This window comes from Tupaia chinensis, unplaced genomic scaffold (assembly GCF_000334495.1).
Source record: "Tupaia chinensis unplaced genomic scaffold, TupChi_1.0 Scaffold000198_1, whole genome shotgun sequence".
Taxonomy (NCBI): Eukaryota; Metazoa; Chordata; class Mammalia; order Scandentia; family Tupaiidae; genus Tupaia; species Tupaia belangeri.
Window position 1 is genome coordinate 694,795 of NW_006159673.1, and position 9,114 is coordinate 703,908.

Genomic DNA, 9,114 nt, shown 5'->3' on the forward strand with positions numbered 1-9,114 from the left:
GGCCTTTGTAATTGTTTGCTCTCTGAGCCTAAGATGGCAATAGTACGAGACTCATGAAAAATTACCTCGGCAGACTCGCTGGTGCACAGCTTCCCACAGCTATGCGCTGGACTCCCAGGTAGTCGACCGTGGTTCAAGTCCCGGACCCAGTGGCTTAATCTCACACCGGGCACGTGTGTGTGCGTGCCCAAGATCCCGAGAGGAGAATGGAGGAGAAGGGATTATGGCGTGGCCATCCCATCCACCCTGGGGGGTGAGTTCTCATTTTCTGTCTCTCTGTCTCTCTCTATCTGTCTGGCAAGTACATGTGCCCTATAGCAAAAACCTCTCAAAACAACAACAACAACAAAACAAACCCACACATGTACATGCATGCCCCAAGTCCCAGGAGCAGAATGAAGGATAGGGGCGGGGGGGGGGGGGGGGGCTGCGGTGCGGCCTCCTCTCTGGGAGTGACTTTCTCACTTTCCTTCTCTCTCTGTGACCTTTAGCAAATAAAAAAAAAATTAAAAACTTTTCAGGCAGGAAAGAAGCCTAGAACATACAACTGATAATCAACAGGAAAATCAATCCATTGAAACTTCCTCAGAAATGATACAGTAGAGGAAGGATATTGAAAGTTACTACCCCTGAATGCTGTAAATTTAGGAAGTTAGAAGACGGAACATGTTCATCAAAGCACATGGAAGACATAAAAGGGTGCAAATCGAACCTCTAGAGATGGGCCGAGTGTGAGGCCGTGTCAGGAGGCGCCAGGTCTGCTCCTGGGACCCCGGCTCCTGGGACCCTGGCTGGCTGCAGGGCCGGGGAATCACAGCAGGAAGGTCCTGTCCGGGTGTCTCTCTCTCTCACCCTCTCTTTCTCAGAAAACAAATAAGTAAACTGAAAAAGAGGAAACTTTCAGAGATGGAGAGTGTAGTGTCTGCAGTGAGAGATGTGCTGGGCATGGCATGCTGGACACTGCGGAAGAACAGGTCAGAGATGAAAACTGAGCAAGTGGAACAGGAGGAACGGCCCACACACACACGCGCACACGCAGGCCAGCCTGAAGCACAGTCCCTGGCATACTGGAAAGCACATGGCAGCTGGGGTTCAGGCCCCTGGGCCATCTTGAAAACCATGCATTAGATTATGCATCGTAAGAAATCACTGGTACTCAACAATATGTAACCTGACAGTAGCGTACGTCTTCTACCGGATACAAGGTGGGGTATGTGATAGGAACGCGGGCAGATGTCCCAGCCCTGGTGACTGCGGTGGTGTGCCACCATGTTGACACTTTTCCAGTTTCACAGAGTGAACCAAGTTTGTTTTTGATGAAGCAACTTCCTAGGATCTCTTAGGAATTAGACCAACATATTTTCTTTTTTAGTTTTGTTTCTTTTTTTATGAGAGAGAAAGAGCCAGAGGGAGAGAGGGGTATTTCTGACAGGGCTCGGCCATGTTGCTGTCCCCCAGCCCAAGCCTCCTGGTTAGCTCGGTGACAGGCACACACACCATTGTCTTCCTAGTTTTTGTTTTATGTTTTAGTTTATGTATTTATTTCTTCCATGAGAGAGGCAGTGAAAGAGGAAGAAAGAAAGGAAAATAAGGAGACAGCACATCCTGGCTTACTTGACCCACGCAGTCTCCGTCAGCCCCAGGCCGTGGGCGAATGCATGACCAGAGTACTCAGGGACCTGACACCCTGCACACTTCCCATGTGGGTCACCTTTGTAGTGTCACACTGTGCTGCTGCACACCGCCCGGCTCCTGCCTTTCTACTTTAAACGACGCAAAGAGGCAATGAAGACAGAACTCCCAGGGAGATAACGCAGTGTGTGTGCATCCGTGCGTCCTGTTCACCACGATTCCCGAAAAGAGACAGAGCCCCAAGATATGAAAGCCTAAATTTACCACTTCACAGAGAAGTCTTAACAGAAAAGCTGTAAAATGCTCAGTTAAAGAAAAAAATAAAAATAAAGAAAAGAAAAGAAATAACTGTTTTAGCTGGGCAATTCCGATTTCCTTTTCCAGAAGTTGATGTGAAGAGTGCTTGTTTTCTTTTCCTTCAAAAGGGAAAAGGGTAAAAACTGAACATAGAACTAAGGGGAATGAACAGGTTTACCCCAAGAAGACAAAGCCTTGTTGGAGAGAGGGCACTGACAGGCCTCCAGAGAGTGAGGGGCTGAAGTCAGAGCTATGAGCTTACACCCCTGAATTAGACCTCTAGCAGCAAAGTCCCCAAAAGGGAAACACACAAGCCCTGGGCGTGGGGAGGTGAAGGTTCTCTGTTCTTCCCCACCGCGTATTAGCCGTGCGAGCCGGTACGCGGTATTTAACCCCCTGGTACCCCTAACATGAGTCTCTCTCTCTCTCTCTCTCTCTTTCTACACACACACACACACATAGTTCATAAGATTGCTGTAAAGGGTAAATTATTTAATCTTCCCTAGTCAGACTACTCAATATGTCAATTCTCACAGGAGCTGTTGATTAAAATCCTAATAACCAGACGTGGGTCCTTAGCATGTGGATAGACTAGGGACAGAATAATGAAATCCATGTGACACACAAGCTGACTTTTCTATACTCTTGCTTGTCACCTATTTTATATTTGTTACATCTTTTTTTCGGTTTTTATTTTTCCTTGCCCTAGAGCTCATGTGCTTGCTGGAGAGGAGAGAGACAGAGAGAGACAGTGAGAAATCACCACCCCAGGGGTGTTGGCCACGCTGCAATTTCTTCCTCTCCACTCTCCTCTCAAGATCCTGGGCATGCATGCACACATGCCTGGCGTGAGTTTCAAGCCACCTGGTCTGAGACTTGAACTGTGGTTGGCCATGTGGGAATCCAGCCACCCTAACCACCACACCACCTGCTGCCTGCCCCCTTCCCATCTTTTGAAGAGTGTGAGCGGTACCATAGCAGCAAGCAGTGCTTCTTTCGAATGATAGTGCGACAGGACCAGCGTCACGGCCTGCCATCGCTGTGAGCCGGCCCTGCAGTCTTTCCTCCAGAGACTGGAGAGAAAAGCCAATTCGGGGAACCAGTAGTTGCTGTAATGGCTATGTCGCTGGACTCCCACATAGTCGACCGTGGTTCAAGTCCTGGACCCGGTGGCTTAAACTCACGCCGGGCGTGTGTGCATGCGTGCTCAAGATCCCAAGAGGAGAATGGAGGAGAAGGGATTGCGGCGTGGCCATCCCCCTGGGGGGTGATTTCTCGCTTTCTGTCTCTCTGTCTCTCTCTGTCTGTCTGGCGAGCGCGCACACCCTATAGCAAAAACCTCTCCAAAAAAAGAAAAAAAAAAAAAGCCAATTCGGCCTGCAGTCCCAAAACATGTCCAAAATTTTACTAAATCTCTATATAAATTCAGAATACTGTCTCTGTGTAGAATAGTATGGTGGTAGGACATTGGGAAATAAAATCTTATCCAAACTGTCATGTTTTAAAAGCTATAAGAGAGCTGTAGAGGCAAAAAGAACTGGATGGATGAAATTGGGGAAAGGGAAGAGCTCTGCAGATGGACTGAGGGTGCTGGCCCTTTTCTCCCCTGGAAATGTTCGCCACATCTGGGCGCAGACGAGGCCGAGGGAGCTCTGTAGGCTGAAGAGGGAGGAGCAGAGCCTTTGCTGGCCAAGTGGGCTGACCTGGTCCATTAGAGTCGGGAGGAGTCCCAGCAAGCTGCGAGCGGTCCACATGCCGTGAGCGCTTTTGCAGCACGCGGTGCTGGGGACCCAGCTTTGAAAAGCTGGATGAAATCAATCCGCTTTGTGGGAAGCAGCCTAGGCTGCACAATTGTTAAGAAAGTAATCGGAAAAAGTGTGTGGGGGGGTCTTTCATTGTCTCACTCCAATCTAGAGCATGAACTCCCTCCAGAAAGGCTGGAGCCCACGTTCCTGCTCTGACCAGGCGTTCCAGTCACCCAGGACTTATGTTCCAATTAACAGAAGCTGGAAGAGAGGACAGTGGGAATTGGAGACATGTGGATTTCCTTCTCTTTTGGTGCTGAGTGTTGATGTCTCTTTTTAAAAAACAGGTGTTTGCTTTATTTATGATAGAGAACACGTGTGTGAGGACAGAGTAGAGTCTTCAGCAAGGTCTCATTACTCCACCGTCCCTTCACCCAGCCCTCTAGTGCATCAGACTCGGGCACACGTGCATGTGCCTGGCACCTTTGCACACTGACCTGGGGTCTAAACTCGCAGTCAGCCAAATGCTTCCAACGCTGCAGCTCATTTTGCTACCAACTGCACCGTTGGGCTGGGCCCGTAGCTTATAATGGTAAACGCATTGGGAAGTCTTACATGGTAAGCTAAGAAAAAGGATCATATGCAGCAGTCCTCCCTTATCCATGGGGATATATTCCAAGACCCCAGTACATGCATGGAACTGGGTAGTTCTGAACCGTTCACCTCAGGGCTGGTGGCGTACACAGCACAGACACGCTAGCCAAAGCGACGGGTCACAGCGCAGGATGGGGCAGGATTTCATCAGGCTGCCTAGAACGGTACATGGCTTAATACTTACAAATGGCTCGTTTCTGAAATTTTCATTTAACATTCTCAGACTGCAGCTGACCAGACGTCACTGGAACTGTGAAAAGTAAAACTTCAGGCAAGAGGGGATGATTATACCAAAATTATATGATAGAGTAAGGGGAGAGTTGTAGGGAAAGTAGAATATATAATTTCATTTCAGTAATGGACACCACTTAATAAAATAAAAGAAAAAATATGTAATATACAGTCAAAATTAGAAAGATCACCCCAGAGACAGAAATGCAAATCTTCAAATTAATCAGCTAGAATGTGATAACAAAATAAAACAATAACAGAAAATAAACAAACAAAAAAACAAAAGAAACTACAGGCTGTATTTTTTAAATAACAAAGATAAAAAACAGTGTAACATGGTGAAAGGAGGGAACTGGGTCACTTCATTTCCCACGTACGAACTCAGGAGGCCCGGAGATCCCGCTTGGACGGTGGCTCTCTCCTAATTGCTATTGGTCCATGTGCCCAAGCAGCCACCTTGCTACCGTGAGGTCTCACAGGGCGAAAGCCAGAAGCTGAGGTGGGCCAAGTGGAAAGAGAAGGGTCTGAGGCCCTGCTGGAATCGTGAAGCCACAGTCCAGCGTGAGCTCCAGGCCCCCGGGGTTCTGACGGGGGAAAATACGGGGAACTGACCTCTTTCACCATGTTACACTATGCTTTCTATTTTTGTTATTTAAAAAATATGGTCAGTAGCTCTTTAAAACATGACTTTAATTTTTTACTTTGGGTGAAACAAGAAAGTCGTCTAAAATATGTGTATTTAAAAATAGGGTTTTTTTTATAGTCTACTATAATAAAGAGACGATGGTATACTCATCTGGACCTAGTCTGAAGAAGCAGTTCTTGTTTGGAGTGTTGAATTTACATACAAATATATCTCAAACTCAGAAATATCCCTTTTCGCATTTTTTAAATTACTCTTTTTTTTTTGTCCTAATGAAGCTATTTCTGGCCATTTAAAAATAAAAACTAATTTTAATTTGCCTTAAATATCTCTCAACAAAAATATCTCCCTTAAAGTCCTATAAATCATGTAATCACATAGAAGAAATTTGGTTTGTTTGTAGAGTATGAAGGAAAACCTTTAATCTGTTGCTGCTTAGGAGACACAGCTCGCATAAGCTCAAAGGTTATACTTACTTGTTGATATACTCCGTTTTTTTCTCTTACTTTTACTAAGACAGTTTACATAGGTAAGTTTCACAGGTAGCCACAGGGGCTCTGTACGTCCAGAAGTTAATAAGGTTAGGGAAGCATAGAAAAGGGATCCGAGAGGGAGGGAGGGAGGAAAGAAAATAAGGGGGACAGGGGAAGAAAGGAGAAAAGTAAAAGAGGGAGGAAAGGAAAACAGAGAAAAAAAAGTTCAGGTACTGGGACCAGCAATTAGCATAATGGCTATGTCGCCAGACTCCCATGTAGTCCACTGCAGTTCAAGTCCAGACCCGGTGGCTTAAATTCACGCCGGGCGCGTGTGCATGCGTGCCCAAGATCCCGAGAGGAGAATGGAGGAGAAGGGATTGCAACATGGCCATCCCCCCAGGGGGTGATTTCTCGCTTTCTGTCTTTCTGTATCTCTGTCTCTCTCTGTCTGGCTGGCAAGCACATGCACCCTGTAGCAAAAACCTCTCCAGAAAAAAAAAAAAAAAAGAGTTTAGGTACAAAAAGAGAAGGCTTTTAGCAGAAAAGACAAGTTAAACAGGTGGGAAGGGAAGTAGAAGGAAGGAAGGAGATAAGTTCTTATTGCCCGGTGCTGGCTGTGCTCCCTGGCTGGCATGAGTGCTGCCGGGCGGGCGCGGCTGGTGGACTTCAGCCTGGGCTGCTCGTGGGCACCAGCGCAGTTCCCGTGAGCTCGCGGCGCCGTCGTGCCCGCCCCACACGGCAGCTGTGCTGTGATCAGATGGCTTTCGTGACTCCCATAGCTTCTTCCACCGAGTTCCAGTTTGAAAATCGAACATGATTTCTGCCGGCGTGGTGGGGGGTGAAGCCTCATCATTTCAACATTTCAAATCCATTTCATGGTTAATTCTGAAGTGATTTTTTGTGTAAAATACCAATTTTCTCATAAATGAGAAGTGAAAAAGTGGCATTTTCCCTGATATTACTCCATTGTCTGAAGTTGCCTCAAATCAGGGGGAATTCTGTGCAAAGAAGGGAAAATCCTAATGTACTGGTAATTTCGGGTCTTCTAAGCAGTTTTTAACTTTCCATGAATGGTGAATAATAATCCACATACAAGTGGGAAGGGCAGGTGGCAAATGGTAGGCACCTGCAAGATCCCTGTGGTGGTAAGGGATACGATTCCCACCAAACTGGCCACACGGTTCAGGCTGCAGCCCCCGGACTCCAAGAGCTTCCATTTTCTTGGAATCTGTAACTGTTCTACAGCGAACGGTGGAGCCGGGAGAGGGACAGGCTGGTTTCAGAGATGGCCAACGACGTCCCCAACTCCGCCGTAACACTTCCCATTTCAGACCCTGACCGCATTCTGCCTCACGGCCCTGCTTTCTTGCAACGTCCTGCAGGAATTGGTGCACGCGTGGCTCCTCTCCTTCCCTGGCAGTGCCTGCTCATGCTTTCACGTCAGGGGGCTGTACATACCTCAGCCTCGCTTAAGGAAATGTGAGAAAAGAAACCCCAAGCTAGAAGAAGGGAACAAGCTCCCCCCCACCAGTCTCCTCTGAGCAATGCTCCCAGTTGGGCTAGCATGTTAAGCTCTTACTGTTGCAATTAAGAGCCTGATCCAAACCAAACTCGCAAGAGGAGTAAGCCACAAAATCATAAACAAGAGACCAAGTAAAGATGAAATAAAACTTCAAACCTGCAGAGAAAAACATCAATTTCTCAGAATAAAAGCTACTGACTTTTACAAAGAAAATAACCGATGTTTATGAAGTAGTTTATGTTATGTCTGCGGATCTTCCATAGCAAAGGTAGAACAAGATTATCAGCTTGTTCTAACTTTGAGTTCCCATCCAGTGCGCTGCCCTGGCTTTCCACTCCATAACCCAGTGAACAGCAAAACACACAGGAGAAGAAATGGGGGTACGAGGAGACGACTCCCGGAAACCTGCTAGCCCCAGAAGCGTGAAGTGTAAGTTTCACGAGCTGCTGGCTGTCAGTCATCTTTCCCCAGTTCGAAGCTGGCCCCAGGCCACTGCATATGCATAATTTGCAGAGATTCTGAGGTCCCCTGGCTCGAGTTCAGCTGACCTTTGAGGGCTGGTGTATGCAGCACTTCCTTTATTATTGAAGCTACCCCAAGATACTTCCAGTTACCTTCCTGTTTACCCAAGCTACTTAATACTCAAAATGGGGTTGCTGACACGCACAGCCACGAAAATCCCACCTAAAACAAGTCAACTCGACTTGACTTCATAGCAGAGGTTTTCCACCACTCCTGACTCAAACTGAAATAGCTTAGCTTCTTCCTGACTCAGTAGATGGATTCGGAACCTGGAGCAAGATAAGATGTGCATTTGGAAGTGATCAATACCCAGTTATGAGTAGTAATAAGCAGACTGTTTCCACATTGTTCACGTCTAAACATACATTTGTCCACTTGTGCACCGTTCTAGTTAACACAAAGGCGACTGACGAAGCGGAAAGGAAATCCATGACACAGAAATCCTGACAGACAGAGGGGCAATCCGGGAGACCAGCTTCGTGAACGGGAGCTAGCAGCTAGGAGCACTCTGCACTCTCAACAGTGGGGTTGCCACGATTATCAAGTTTCAGGAAAGAGAAGTCTAGGCAAAAGCCTCTAACATCAAAAGAAAAATGAGAAACACACATCGATAACAAATTCTACCTATGTTCTATTTTTTTCGAGGGCTAGTTTCAATCACTGTATTACCTCAAAGGGACCAAAATCTTCCTGCTCTGCTGCCACAGCTAAAGGTTGATCAAATGATTACCTTTGACTTCTACACAGAGGAAACTGCCAAAACGTTGACTGATTTAATCAAACTCATACAACTGGCAAACATATAACCGGGAACTGAACTCACAGTTCTTTAATACGCAGCAAGATTGACATGCCACTACAATGCAGAAGGCTTGATAAAAGTTTTTCATTTATATAAAAAAAAAAATAAAGAGGGGGTCAAGCAGATGGCGTGGCAGTTTCGTGGCTGGATTCCCACATGGATGACTGCCGTTCTAGTCTAGGACCCAGTGGCTTGAAACACATGCTGGCTGTATGTACATGAACGACGTCCCCAACTCCGCCGTAACACTTCCCATTTCAGACCCTGACCGCATTCTGCCTCACGGCCCTGCTTTCTTGCAACGTCCTGCAGGAATTGGTGCACGCGTGGCTCCTCTCCTTCCCTGGCAGTGCCTGCTCATGCTTTCACGTCAGGGGGCTGTACATACCTCAGCCTCGCTTAAGGAAATGTGAGAAAAGAAACCCCAAGCTAGAAGAAGGGAACAAGCTCCCCCCCACCAGTCTCCTCTGAGCAATGCTCCCAGTTGGGCTAGCATGTTAAGCTCTTACTGTTGCAATTAAGAGCCTGATCCAAACCAAACTCGCAAGAGGAGTAAGCCACAAAATCATAAACAAGAGACCAAGTAAAGA